This window comes from Gobio gobio (assembly GCF_949357685.1).
Source record: "Gobio gobio genome assembly, chromosome: 13".
In the NCBI taxonomy this organism is placed as follows: Eukaryota; Metazoa; Chordata; class Actinopteri; order Cypriniformes; family Gobionidae; genus Gobio; species Gobio gobio.
In genome coordinates this window covers 1,814,408-1,828,796 of record NC_137106.1, presented here as the reverse complement: position 1 = coordinate 1,828,796, position 14,389 = coordinate 1,814,408, and the positions used below count along the sequence as shown (strand labels likewise).

The window sequence follows — 14,389 nt, the reverse complement described above, 5'->3', positions numbered from 1 at the left end:
TCTATCCCTCATAAAAGTGCATCCATCCGTCATAAAAGTGCATCTATCCATCATAAAAGTGCATCTCTCCATCATAAAAGTGCATCCATCCGTCATAAAAGTGCATCTATCCATCATAAAAGTGCATCTATCCATCATAAAAGTGCATCCATCCGTCATAAAAGTGCATCTATCCATCATAAAAGTGCATCTATCCATCATAAAAGTGCATCTATCCGTCATAAAAGTGCATCTATCCGTCATAAAAGTGCATCTATCCATCATAAAAGTGCATCTATCCCTCATAAAAGTGCATCCATCCGTCATAAAAGTGCATCCATCCGTCATAAAAGTGCATCCATCCGTCATAAAAGTGCATCTATCCATCATAAAAGTGCATCTATCCATCATATAAGTGCATCCATCCATCATAAAAGTGCATCTATCCATCATATAAGTGCATCCATCCATCATAAAAGTGCATCTATCCATCTTAAAAGTGCATCTATCCGTCATAAAAGTGCATCTATCCATCATAAAAGTGCATCTATCCATCATAAAAGTGCATCTATCCCTCATAAAAGTGCATCCATCCGTCATAAAAGTGCATCCATCCGTCATAAAAGTGCATCTATCCATCATAAAAGTGCATCTATCCCTCATAAAAGTGCATCCATCCGTCATAAAAGTGCATCCATCCGTCATAAAAGTGCATCCATCCATCATAAAAGTGCATCTATCCGTCATAAAAGTGCATCCATCCATCATAAAAGTGCATCCATCCATCATAAAAGTGCATCTATCCGTCATAAAAGTGCATCTATCCATCATAAAAGTGCATCTATCCGTCATAAAAGTGCATCTATCCATCATAAAAGTGCATCTATCCCTCATAAAAGTGCATCCATCCGTCATAAAAGTGCATCCATCCGTCATAAAAGTGCATCCATCCATCATAAAAGTGCATCTATCCGTCATAAAAGTGCATCCATCCATCATAAAAGTGCATCCATCCATCATAAAAGTGCATCTATCCGTCATAAAAGTGCATCTATCCATCATAAAAGTGCATCTATCCGTCATAAAAGTGCATCTATCCATCATAAAAGTGCATCTATCCATCATAAAAGTGCATCTCTCCATCATAAAAGTGCATCTATCATCATAAAAGTGCATCTCTCCATCATAAAAGTGCATCTATCATCATAAAAGTGCATCTATCCATCATAAAAGTGCATCTATCCATCATAAAAGTGCATCTATCCCTCATAAAAGTGCATCCATCCGTCATAAAAGTGCATCCATCCGTCATAAAAGTGCATCTATCCGTCATAAAAGTGCATCTATCCATCATAAAAGTGCATCTATCCATCATAAAAGTGCATCTATCCGTCATAAAAGTGCATCCATCCGTCATAAAAGTGCATCTCTCCATCATAAAAGTGCATCTATCATCATAAAAGTGCATCTCTCCATCATAAAAGTGCATCTCTCCATCATAAAAGTGCATCCATCCGTCATAAAAGTGCATCTATCCGTCATAAAAGTGCATCTATCCATCATAAAAGTGCATCTATCCATCATAAAAGTGCATCTATCCCTCATAAAAGTGCATCCATCCGTCATAAAAGTGCATCCATCCGTCATAAAAGTGCATCCATCCATCATAAAAGTGCATCTATCCGTCATAAAAGTGCATCCATCCATCATAAAAGTGCATCTATCCATCATATAAGTGCATCCATCCATCATAAAAGTGCATCTATCCGTCATAAAAGTGCATCTATCCGTCATAAAAGTGCATCCATCCATCATAAAAGTGCATCTATCCATCATATAAGTGCATCCATCCATCATAAAAGTGCATCTGTCCGTCATAAAAGTGCATCTATCCGTCATAAAAGTGCATCCATCCATCATAAAAGTGCATCTATCCATCATATAAGTGCATCCATCCATCATAAAAGTGCATCTATCCATCATATAAGTGCATCCATCCATCATAAAAGTTCATCTATCCGTCATAAAAGTGCATCCATCCATCATAAAAGTGCATCTATCCATCATATAAGTGCATCCATCCATCATAAAAGTGCATCTGTCCGTCATAAAAGTGCATCTATCCGTCATAAAAGTGCATCTATCCATCATAAAAGTGCATCTATCCGTCATAAAAGTGCATCTATCCCTCATAAAAGTGCATCCATCCGTCATAAAAGTGCATCCATCCGTCATAAAAGTGCATCTATCCATCATAAAAGTGCATCTATCCATCATAAAAGTGCATCCATCCGTCATAAAAGTGCATCCATCCGTCATAAAAGTGCATCCATCCATCATAAAAGTGCATCTATCCATCATAAAAGTGCATCCATCCATCATAAAAGTGCATCTATCCGTCATAAAAGTGCATCTATCATCATAAAAGTGCATCTCTCCATCATAAAAGTGCATCTATCATCATAAAAGTGCATCTCTCCATCATAAAAGTGCATCTATCCATCATAAAAGTGCATCTATCCATCATAAAAGTGCATCTCTCCATCATAAAAGTGCATCTCTCCATCATAAAAGTGCATCTATCCATCATAAAAGTGCATCTATCATCATAAAAGTGCATCCATCCGTCATAAAAGTGCACCTCTCCATCATAAAAGTGCATCTATCCGTCATAAAAGTGCATCTATCCGTCATAAAAGTGCATCTCTCCATCATAAAAGTGCATCTCTCCATCATAAAAGTGCATCTATCATCATAAAGTGCATCAGAGAGTAGCTAGCGCTCTGTAGAGAAGTTTGTCCCTTTAGGACGACATGGCGGCACAAAATGGCGTCTTCACTGTAAGGGACCTGCGGTGTGTGTATAGAGAAACGGCTCATTCTAAGATCATAAACACACAACACTCTTAATACACCACTGAGAACACAGTTATTGTGTTTCTGTCATCTTAAATATTACACACTGCACCTTTAAAAGTGTTTGTTTTCATTATATTTAGTCAGAATGGAAGAATTTGCTTAGAATGGACGGATTAATGAAGGCAAGTTTCTTGCATAAATAAAACAAAAATCAGAGTTCTTTTTAAACAAACTAATTCTTATTACACAGACGCATTAAATGTATCAAAAGTGACATTTATAACGTTACAAAAGATTATATTTCATATCAATGATGTTCTTTTAGAACCTTCATCAGAGGATCCTGAGAAATACATGTATCCGTTTCCAAAGGGTCATGTGACTCTGAAGACTGGAGTAATGATGATTTGATCACAGGAATAAATGACACTTTACTGTATATTCACATAGAGAACAGCTGATCTACATTTTAATAATATTTCATAATTTTTTAAAAATCGTACTGAACCCAACCCCGATGACAGAAGTGAACGAGTGTCTCATGTTGACTTTAATGTGAAGTATCTCTCTCTATTAGTCTCACACTTTTCTCTGCACGTCCCCCTCATGAACACACACTAAACCAGCTGTCACACACTAATCTCACACACTAATCTCACACATTAATATCACACACTAATATCACACACTAATCTCACACACTAATCTCACACATTAATATCACACACTAATCTCACACACTAATCTCACACACTAATCTCACACACTAATATCCTCGTGATTAATCTTCCCTCACTCCATCACTGTCAGATTTGTTTTCATAGGAGAACAAATGCCACATCATGAACATTGACCTTTAAATGCATGCGTTTATTAAAGCAAAGCTATATTAACACAACTTGTATAGCTTTCGTTTCAGTCATTAAATAACTCTCACAGGAAATGTGAAATATTAAAGCTGCACTATGTAAGATTTTCTCAGTATAATATCCAAACACCTCTTGGCCAGTGTTATAGATTTTGTTCAGAGTACTTACAATATCCCAAATGTGTCCGATTTTTTAAACAGCGAGATGCTCTTTTACCCGAGGAACCGGGACGTGTGAGGGCGTGGCCTGTCGATGACATCATATCTGCGTTAGTTTACGGTTTTATTCTGCGGAAGCGCTTTACTCTCACTGCAGTGTGAACAAGCAGTGGCGCAAAAAGTGGGTATGTGCTATATAAAAGTGGGTATGCGCTATATAAAAGTGGGTATTTGCTATATAAAAGTGGGTATGCTCTATATAAAAGTGGATATGCGCTATATAAAAGTGGGTATGCGCTATATAAAAGTGGGTATGCGCTATATAAAAGTGGGTATTTGCTATATAAAAGTGGGTATTTGCTATATAAAAGTGGGTATGCTCTATATAAAAGTGGATATGCGCTATATAAAAGTGGGTATGCGCTATATAAAAGTGGGTATGCGCTATATAAAAGTGGGTATGCTCTATATAAAAGTGGATATGCGCTATATAAAAGTGGGTATGCGCTATATAAAAGTGGATATGCGCTATATAAAAGTGGGTATGCGCTATATAAAAGTGGGTATGCGCTATATAAAAGTGGGTATGTGCTATATAAAAGTGGGTATGCGCTATATAAAAGTGGGTATGCGCTATATAAAAGTGGGTATGCTCTATATAAAAGTGGCTATGTGCTATATAAAAGTGGGTATGCGCTATATAAAAGTGGGTATGCTCTATATAAAAGTGGGTATGCGCTATATAAAAGTGGGTATGTGCTATATAAAAGTGGGTATGCTCTATATAAAAGTGGGTATGCGCTATATAAAAGTGGGTATGCGCTATATAAAAGTGGGTATGCTCTATATAAAAGTGGTATAAAAGTGGGTATGCGCTATATAAAAGTGGGTATGCGCTATATAAAAGTGGGTATGCGCTATATAAAAGTGGGTATGTGCTATATAAAAGTGGGTATGTGCTATATAAAAGTGGGTATGTGCTATATAAAAGTGGGTATGCGCTATATAAAAGTGGGTATGCGCTATATAAAAGTGGGTATGCGCTATATAAAAGTGGATATGCGCTATATAAAAGTGGGTATGCTCTATATAAAAGTGGGTATGCTCTATATAAAAGTGGGTATGTGCTATATAAAAGTGGGTATGCGCTATATAAAAGTGGGTATGTGCTATATAAAAGTGGGTATGCGCTATATAAAAGTGGGTATGCGCTATATAAAAGTGGGTATGTGCTATATAAAAGTGGGTATGCGCTATATAAAAGTGGGTATGTGCTATATAAAAGTGGGTATATGCGCTATATAAAAGTGGGTATGCTCTATATAAAAGTGGGTATGCGCTATATAAAAGTGGGTATGCTCAATATAAAAGTGGGTATGCGCTATATAAAAGTGGGTATGCTCTATATAAAAGTGGGTATGCGCTATATAAAAGTGGGTATGTGCTATATAAAAGTGGGTATGCGTTATATAAAAGTGGGTATGCTCTATATAAAAGTGGGTATGTGCTATATAAAAGTGGGTATGCGTTATATAAAAGTGGGTATGCGCTATATAAAAGTGGGTATGCTCTATATAAAAGTGGGTATGCGCTATATAAAAGTGGGTATGCTCTATATAAAAGTGGGTATGCGCTATATAAAAGTGGGTATGCGCTATATAAAAGTGGGTATGCTCTATATAAAAGTGGGTATGCTCAATATAAAAGTGGGTATGCGCTATATAAAAGTGGGTATGCTCTATATAAAAGTGGGTATGCGCTATATAAAAGTGGGTATGTGCTATATAAAAGTGGGTATGCGTTATATAAAAGTGGGTATGCTCTATATAAAAGTGGGTATGTGCTATATAAAAGTGGGTATGCGTTATATAAAAGTGGGTATATGCGCTATATAAAAGTGGGTATGTGCTATATAAAAGTGGGTATGCGCTATATAAAAGTGGGTATGCTCTATATAAAAGTGGGTATGCGCTATATAAAAGTGGGTATATGCGCTATATAAAAGTGGGTATGTGCTATATAAAAGTGGGTATGCGCTATATAAAAGTGGGTATATGCGCTATATAAAAGTGGGTATGTGCTATATAAAAGTGGGTATATGCGCTATATAAAAGTGGGTATATGCGCTATATAAAAGTGGGTATGCGCTATATAAAAGTGGGTATGCGCTATATAAAAGTGGGTATGCTCTATATAAAAGTGGGTATGCTCTATATAAAAGTGGGTATGCTCTATATAAAAGTGGGTATGCGCTATATAAAAGTGGGTATGCTCTATATAAAAGTGGGTATGCTCTATATAAAAGTGGGTATGCGCTATATAAAAGTGGGTATGCTCTATATAAAAGTGGGTATGCTCTATATAAAAGTGGGTATGCGCTATATAAAAGTGGGTATGCTCTATATAAAAGTGGGTATGCGCTATATAAAAGTGGGTATGCTCTATATAAAAGTGGGTATGCTCTATATAAAAGTGGATATGCTCTATATAAAAGTGGGTATGCGCTATATAAAAGTGGGTATGCGCTATATAAAAGTGGGTATGCGCTATATAAAAGTGGGTATGCTCTATATAAAAGTGGGTATGCGCTATATAAAAGTGGGTATGCTCTATATAAAAGTGGGTATGCGCTATATAAAAGTGGTTATGCGCTATATAAAAGTGGGTATGCTCTATATAAAAGTGGGTATGTGCTATATAAAAGTGGGTATTTGCTATATAAAAGTGGGTATGCGCTATATAAAAGTGGGTATGCGCTATATAAAAGTGGTTATGCGCTATATAAAAGTGGGTATGCTCTATATAAAAGTGGGTATGCGCTATATAAAAGTGGGTATGCGCTATATAAAAGTGGGTATGCGCTATATAAAAGTGGGTATGCACTATATAAAAGTGGGTATGCGCTATATAAAAGTGGGTATGCGCTATATAAAAGTGGGTATGCTCTATATAAAAGTGGGTATGCTCTATATAAAAGTGGGTATGCGCTATATAAAAGTGGGTATGCTCTATATAAAAGTGGGTATGCGCTATATAAAAGTGGGTATGCTCTATATAAAAGTGGGTATGCTCTATATAAAAGTGGGTATGCTCTATATAAAAGTGGGTATGCGCTATATAAAAGTGGGTATGCGCTATATAAAAGTGGGTATGCTCTATATAAAAGTGGGTATGCGCTATATAAAAGTGGGTATGCGCTATATAAAAGTGGGTATGCTCTATATAAAAGTGGTTATGCGCTATATAAAAGTGGGTATGCTCTATATAAAAGTGGGTATGCGCTATATAAAAGTGGGTATGCGCTATATAAAAGTGGGTATGCTCTATATAAAAGTGGGTATGCGCTATATAAAAGTGGGTATGCGCTATATAAAAGTGGGTATGCGCTATATAAAAGTGGGTATTTGCTATATAAAAGTGGGTATGCGCTATAAAAAAGTGGGTATGCTCTATATAAAAGTGGATATGCGCTATATAAAAGTGGGTATGCGCTATATAAAAGTGGGTATGCTCTATATAAAAGTGGGTATGCGCTATATAAAAGTGGGTATGCGCTATATAAAAGTGGGTATGCTCTATATAAAAGTGGGTATGCGCTATATAAAAGTGGGTATGCGCTATATAAAAGTGGGTATGCGCTATATAAAAGTGGGTATTTGCTATATAAAAGTGGGTATGCGCTATATAAAAGTGGGTATGCTCTATATAAAAGTGGATATGCGCTATATAAAAGTGGGTATGCGCTATATAAAAGTGGTTATGCGCTATATAAAAGTGGGTATGCTCTATATAAAAGTGGGTATGCGCTATATAAAAGTGGGTATGCGCTATATAAAAGTGGGTATGCGCTATATAAAAGTGGGTATGCTCTATATAAAAGTGGGTATGCGCTATATAAAAGTGGGTATGTGCTATATAAAAGTGGGTATTTGCTATATAAAAGTAGGTATGCGCTATATAAAAGTGGGTATGCGCTATATAAAAGTGGGTATGCTCTATATAAAAGTGGGTATGCTCTATATAAAAGTGGGTATGCGCTATATAAAAGTGGGTATGCTCTATATAAAAGTGGGTATGCGCTATATAAAAGTGTGTATGCTCTATATAAAAGTGGGTATGCTCTATATAAAAGTGGGTATGCTCTATATAAAAGTGGGTATGCGCTATATAAAAGTGGGTATGCTCTATATAAAAGTGGGTATGCGCTATATAAAAGTGGGTATGCGCTATATAAAAGTGGGTATGCTCTATATAAAAGTGGGTATGCAGTATGCGCTATATAAAAGTGGGTATGCGCTATATAAAAGTGGGTATGCTCTATATAAAAGTGGGTATGCTCTATATAAAAGTGGGTATGCGCTATATAAAAGTGGGTATGCTCTATATAAAAGTGGGTATGCGCTATATAAAAAGTGGGTATACGCTATATAAAAGTGGGTATGCGCTGTATAAAAGTGGGTATGCTCTATATAAAAGTGGGTATGCGCTATATAAAAGTGGGTATGCGCTATATAAAAGTGGGTATGCTCTATATAAAAGTGGGTATGCTCTATATAAAAGTGGGTATGCTCTATATAAAAGTGGGTATGCTCTATATAAAAGTGGGTATGCTGTATGCGCTATATAAAAGTGGGTATGCGCTATATAAAAGTGGGTATGCTCTATATAAAAGTGGGTATGCTCTATATAAAAGTGGGTATGCTCTATATAAAAGTGGGTATGCTGTATGCGCTATATAAAAGTGGGTATGCGCTATATAAAAGTGGGTATGCGCTATATAAAAGTGGGTATGCTCTATATAAAAGTGGGTATGCGCTATATAAAAGTGGGTATGCTCTATATAAAAGTGGGTATGCGCTATATAAAAGTGGGTATGCTCTATATAAAAGTGGGTATGCGCTATATAAAAGTGGGTATGCTCTATATAAAAGTGGGTATGCTCTATATAAAAGTGGGTATGCTCTATATAAAAGTGGGTATGCGCTATATAAAAGTGGGTATGCTCTATATAAAAGTGGGTATGCTCTATATAAAAGTGGGTATGCTCTATATAAAAGTGGGTATGCGCTATATAAAAGTGGGTATGCTCTATATAAAAGTGGGAATGCTCTATATAAAAGTGGGTATGCTGTATGCGCTATATAAAAGTGGGTATGCGCTATATAAAAGTGGGTATGCGCTATATAAAAGTGGGTATGCTCTATATAAAAGTGGGTATGCGCTATATAAAAGTGGGTATGCGCTATATAAAAGTGGGTATGCTCTATATAAAAGTGGGTATGCGCTATATAAAAGTGGGTATGCTCTATATAAAAGTGGGTATGCGCTATATAAAAGTGGGTATGCTCTATATAAAAGTGGGTATGCGCTATATAAAAGTGGGTATGCTCTATATAAAAGTGGGTATGCGCTATATAAAAGTGGGTATGCGCTATATAAAAGTGGGTATGCGCTATATAAAAGTGGGTATGCTCTATATAAAAGTGGGTATGCGCTATATAAAAGTGGGTATGCGCTATATAAAAGTGGGTATGCTCTATATAAAAGTGGGTATGCGCTATATAAAAGTGGGTATGCTCTATATAAAAGTGGGTATGCGCTATATAAAAGTGGGTATGCTCTATATAAAAGTGGGTATGCGCTATATAAAAGTGGGTATGCGCTATATAAAAGTGGGTATGCGCTATATAAAAGTGGGTATGCGCTATATAAAAGTGGGTATGCGCTATATAAAAGTGGGTATGCTCTATATAAAAGTGGGTATGCGCTATATAAAAGTGGGTATGCTCTATATAAAAGTGGGTATGCTCTATATAAAAGTGGGTATGCTCTATATAAAAGTGGGTATGCGCTATATAAAAGTGGGTATGCGCTATATAAAAGTGGGTATGCTCTATATAAAAGTGGGTATGCGCTATATAAAAGTGGGTATGCTCTATATAAAAGTGGGTATGCGCTATATAAAAGTGGGTATGCTCTATATAAAAGTGGGTATGCGCTATATAAAAGTGGGTATGCTCTATATAAAAGTGGGTATGCGCTATATAAAAGTGGGTATGCGCTATATAAAAGTGGGTATGCGCTATATAAAAGTGGGTATGCGCTATATAAAAGTGGGTATGCTCTATATAAAAGTGGGTATGCTCTATATAAAAGTGGGTATGCTCTATATAAAAGTGGGTATGCTCTATATAAAAGTGGGTATGCGCTATATAAAAGTGGGTATGCGCTATATAAAAGTGGGTATGCGCTATATAAAAGTGGGTATGCGCTATATAAAAGTGGGTATGCTCTATATAAAAGTGGGTATGCGCTATATAAAAGTGGGTATGCGCTATATAAAAGTGGGTATTTGCTATATAAAAGTGGGTATGCGCTATATAAAAGTGGGTATGCTCTATATAAAAGTGGGTATGCGCTATATAAAAGTGGGTATGCTCTATATAAAAGTGGGTATGCGCTATATAAAAGTGGGTATGCTCTATATAAAAGTGGGTATGCTCTATATAAAAGTGGGTATGCTCTATATAAAAGTGGGTATGCGCTATATAAAAGTGGGTATGCTCTATATAAAAGTGGGTATGCGCTATATAAAAGTGGGTATGCGCTATATAAAAGTGGGTATGCGCTATATAAAAGTGGGTATGCTCTATATAAAAGTGGGTATGCGCTATATAAAAGTGGGTATGCGCTATATAAAAGTGGGTATGCTCTATATAAAAGTGGGTATGCGCTATATAAAAGTGGGTATGCTCTATATAAAAGTGGGTATGCGCTATATAAAAGTGGGTATGCTCTATATAAAAGTGGGTATGCGCTATATAAAAGTGGGTATGCTCTATATAAAAGTGGGTATGCGCTATATAAAAGTGGGTATGCGCTATATAAAAGTGGGTATGCGCTATATAAAAGTGGGTATGCGCTATATAAAAGTGGGTATGCACTATATAAAAGTGGGTATGCGCTATATAAAAGTGGGTATGCGCTATATAAAAGTGGGTATGCTCAATATAAAAGTGGGTATGCGCTATATAAAAGTGGGTATGCTCTATATAAAAGTGGGTATGCGCTATATAAAAGTGGGTATGCTCTATATAAAAGTGGGTATGCGCTATATAAAAGTGGGTATGCGCTATATAAAAGTGGGTATGCGCTATATAAAAGTGGGTATGCGCTATATAAAAGTGGGTATGCACTATATAAAAGTGGGTATGCGCTATATAAAAGTGGGTATGCGCTATATAAAAGTGGGTATGCTCAATATAAAAGTGGGTATGCTCTATATAAAAGTGGGTATGCTCTATATAAAAGTGGGTATGCGCTATATAAAAGTGGGTATGCTCTATATAAAAGTGGGTATGCTCTATATAAAAGTGGGTATGCTCTATATAAAAGTGGGTATGCGCTATATAAAAGTGGGTATGCGCTATATAAAAGTGGGTATGCGCTATATAAAAGTGGGTATGCACTATATAAAAGTGGGTATGCGCTATATAAAAGTGGGTATGCGCTATATAAAAGTGGGTATGCTCAATATAAAAGTGGGTATGCGCTATATAAAAGTGGGTATGCGCTATATAAAAGTGGGTATGCTCAATATAAAAGTGGGTATGCTCTATATAAAAGTGGGTATGCTCTATATAAAAGTGGGTATGCTCTATATAAAAGTGGGTATGCGCTATATAAAAGTGGGTATGCTCTATATAAAAGTGGGTATGCGCTATATAAAAGTGGGTATGCGCTATATAAAAGTGGGTATGCGCTATATAAAAGTGGGTATGCACTATATAAAAGTGGGTATGCGCTATATAAAAGTGGGTATGCGCTATATAAAAGTGGGTATGCTCAATATAAAAGTGGGTATGCGCTATATAAAAGTGGGTATGCGCTATATAAAAGTGGGTATGCTCAATATAAAAGTGGGTATGCTCTATATAAAAGTGGGTATGCTCTATATAAAAGTGGGTATGCGCTATATAAAAGTGGGTATGCTCTATATAAAAGTGGGTATGCGCTATATAAAAGTGGGTATGCTCTATATAAAAGTGGGTATGCTCTATATAAAAGTGGGTATGCGCTATATAAAAGTGGGTATGCTCTATATAAAAGTGGGTATGCTCTATATAAAAGTGGGTATGCGCTATATAAAAGTGGGTATGTGCTATATAAAAGTGGGTATGCTCTATATAAAAGTGGGTATGCGCTATATAAAAGTGGGTATGCTCTATATAAAAGTGGGTATGCTCTATATGCGGCGCATAGGGGCGCTAAAACGATGGTATAACAAAACAAAAAAATTGTTTTTTAGTATTTTCTATATGTAGCTGCTGTTGTGCGTTTCTAAATAATTTCTGTATTTCCTCAATATTATATAACCTTTTAGAGGACTGACAGGCTAGAGTAGGCGCCCTCATAAGATTCCATAATAGAATTTTGGATAATAATGGAATATCGTGAGTGGGCGTCCTGACGCCTAACGTTAAGAACGCGCGCTTATATGGTAAATCACGCGCTATGAGTCGGACCAAACGCACGTTACTAACGGCTAAACAGGTCAACCAAACTGGCTGTGCAAACTGAGTTTGAAGTATCCAAACAGACTAAAGATCGCGCTCTTTCCTTGGTGTTCTCAAAATTACATGCTCACTTTTTAGGGCACACCTCTTACAAAGTAACGTTACATATTGTTGACCATCTTTTTAAGTAAGTACACTATTTACCACGATACACTATGGCTGCTATAGAATTACATGAAATCAGTATCAACAAAATCCACTTACACTAATTACAATTGCCTAAATAATGTAATGAGATTTTTAGATTTATGTTCTAAATATAATATTTTAATTGTAGAAATGTGAAATGTAATGTAAATGTGAAATTATTGTTAATTATGTGTTAATTATTCCAGGCCTTTGAAACTATAAAACTTTAGCGTGATTGGACTCTAGAATCATTTAACTTATTCATAACCGACTGTTCCAAAACGGTGAATTATTCGAGAACGAAACCTATACTTTGTTTGAATCTATTTTTGTTGGAAAAATAGAGCAAAACTGTAAAAAATGACAACTTGTTGTTTATTGAACTGTTGTATAAAATGAATATGGCATTGTGCAGTCGTGCTGATATCGGCTACTCTGGAAAATAGCACTCTTGCTCATATGATATTGCTTAACTCACAATTTCCTCTTTAATTACTTTCAAACGAATGTTTATTTTTTTGTTCGTTATTAGCCCATTTTTAATGAAAATACAACAATAAAAAACTTGCGTATATTAAACTTTTAGACGGATGACATAAAATAGCTATACTTGAATTATAACAAATAAATAAAGATATTTGGAATTCCCCTTTAAAACGGGGAACCCTCAGTTTGTGGTTTGTGTTTTTTTGTTATTAACAAAAGTGATCTTGCGCTTGTGCCTCCGCTATCGGCCTGTCAATCATCTCGCTCGCGGCTATGATTACAGTTACAGTAAAAATTAAATTCACCATCATCGGTTCCCATCCTCAGCCGATCTGCAGGACAGTATTTAATGACCATCAACACTAGATTAATAAGCAAGTGAAAAGGCTCGCCATGTCACAATTTAGTAGGAACTAAAGAGTGCTCTAGAATGTTTGCTAGCAATATTGTTAGTATTGGGCATCGAGAACCGGTTCCTACCTGGAATCGTTATTAATTTTTTTATTTTTTTTGTAATTTTGGCGTTCATCTTATTAAAGGGTTAGTTCACCCAAAACTGTAAATTGTGTCATTAATGACTGAGCCTCATGTGGTTGGACACCCGTCAGACCTCCGTTCATCTTCAGACACAAATGAAGATATTTTAGTGTAAATCTGATGCTCTGAAAGGCCTCCATTGGCTCAACTTTACACTCTCAAGACCCTTAAAAGACACTAAAGACTAAAGTTACAAAGTCCATCTCACTACAGCGGCTCTACAATAACTTTATGAAGAGGAGAATAGTTTCTGTGCGCAAAAAAACCCTAAATAACGACTTATATAGTGATGACGATTTCAAAACACGGCATCATGAAGCTTCGAAGCGTTATGAATCAGTGAGTCGATTCAGCGGTTTGGAGCGTTATGAATCAGTGAGTCAATTCAGCGGTTCAGAGCGTTATGAATCAGTGAGTCAATTCAGCGGTTTGGAGCGTTATGAATCAGTGAGTCGAATCAGCGGTTCAGAGCGTTATGAATCAGTGAGTCGAATCAGCAGTTTGGAGCGTTATGAATCAGTGAGTCGAATCAGCAGTTTGGAGCGTTATGAATCAGTGAGTTGAATCAGCGGTTCAGAGCGTTATGAATCAGTGAGTCGATTCAGCGGTTTGCAGCGTTATGAATCAGTGAGTCGAATCAGCGGTTCAGAGCGTTATGAATCAGTGAGTCGAATCAGCGGCTCAGCAGCATGATGCCATGTTTTGAAATCGTCATCACTATATAAGTCGTTATTCAGGGTTTTTTTGCGCACAAAAACTATTCTCGTCTTCATAAAGTTATTGTAGAGCCGCTGTAG

General features: G+C 36.2%; 1 protein-coding gene across 1 annotated transcript in view; it reads left to right on the top strand.

Moving 5' to 3' along the window:
- LOC307136190 (ryanodine receptor 3-like) overlaps positions 1-14,389 on the top strand; it is a 307,469-nt gene that overhangs the window by 195,780 nt on the left and 97,300 nt on the right. The window lies entirely within an intron of this gene.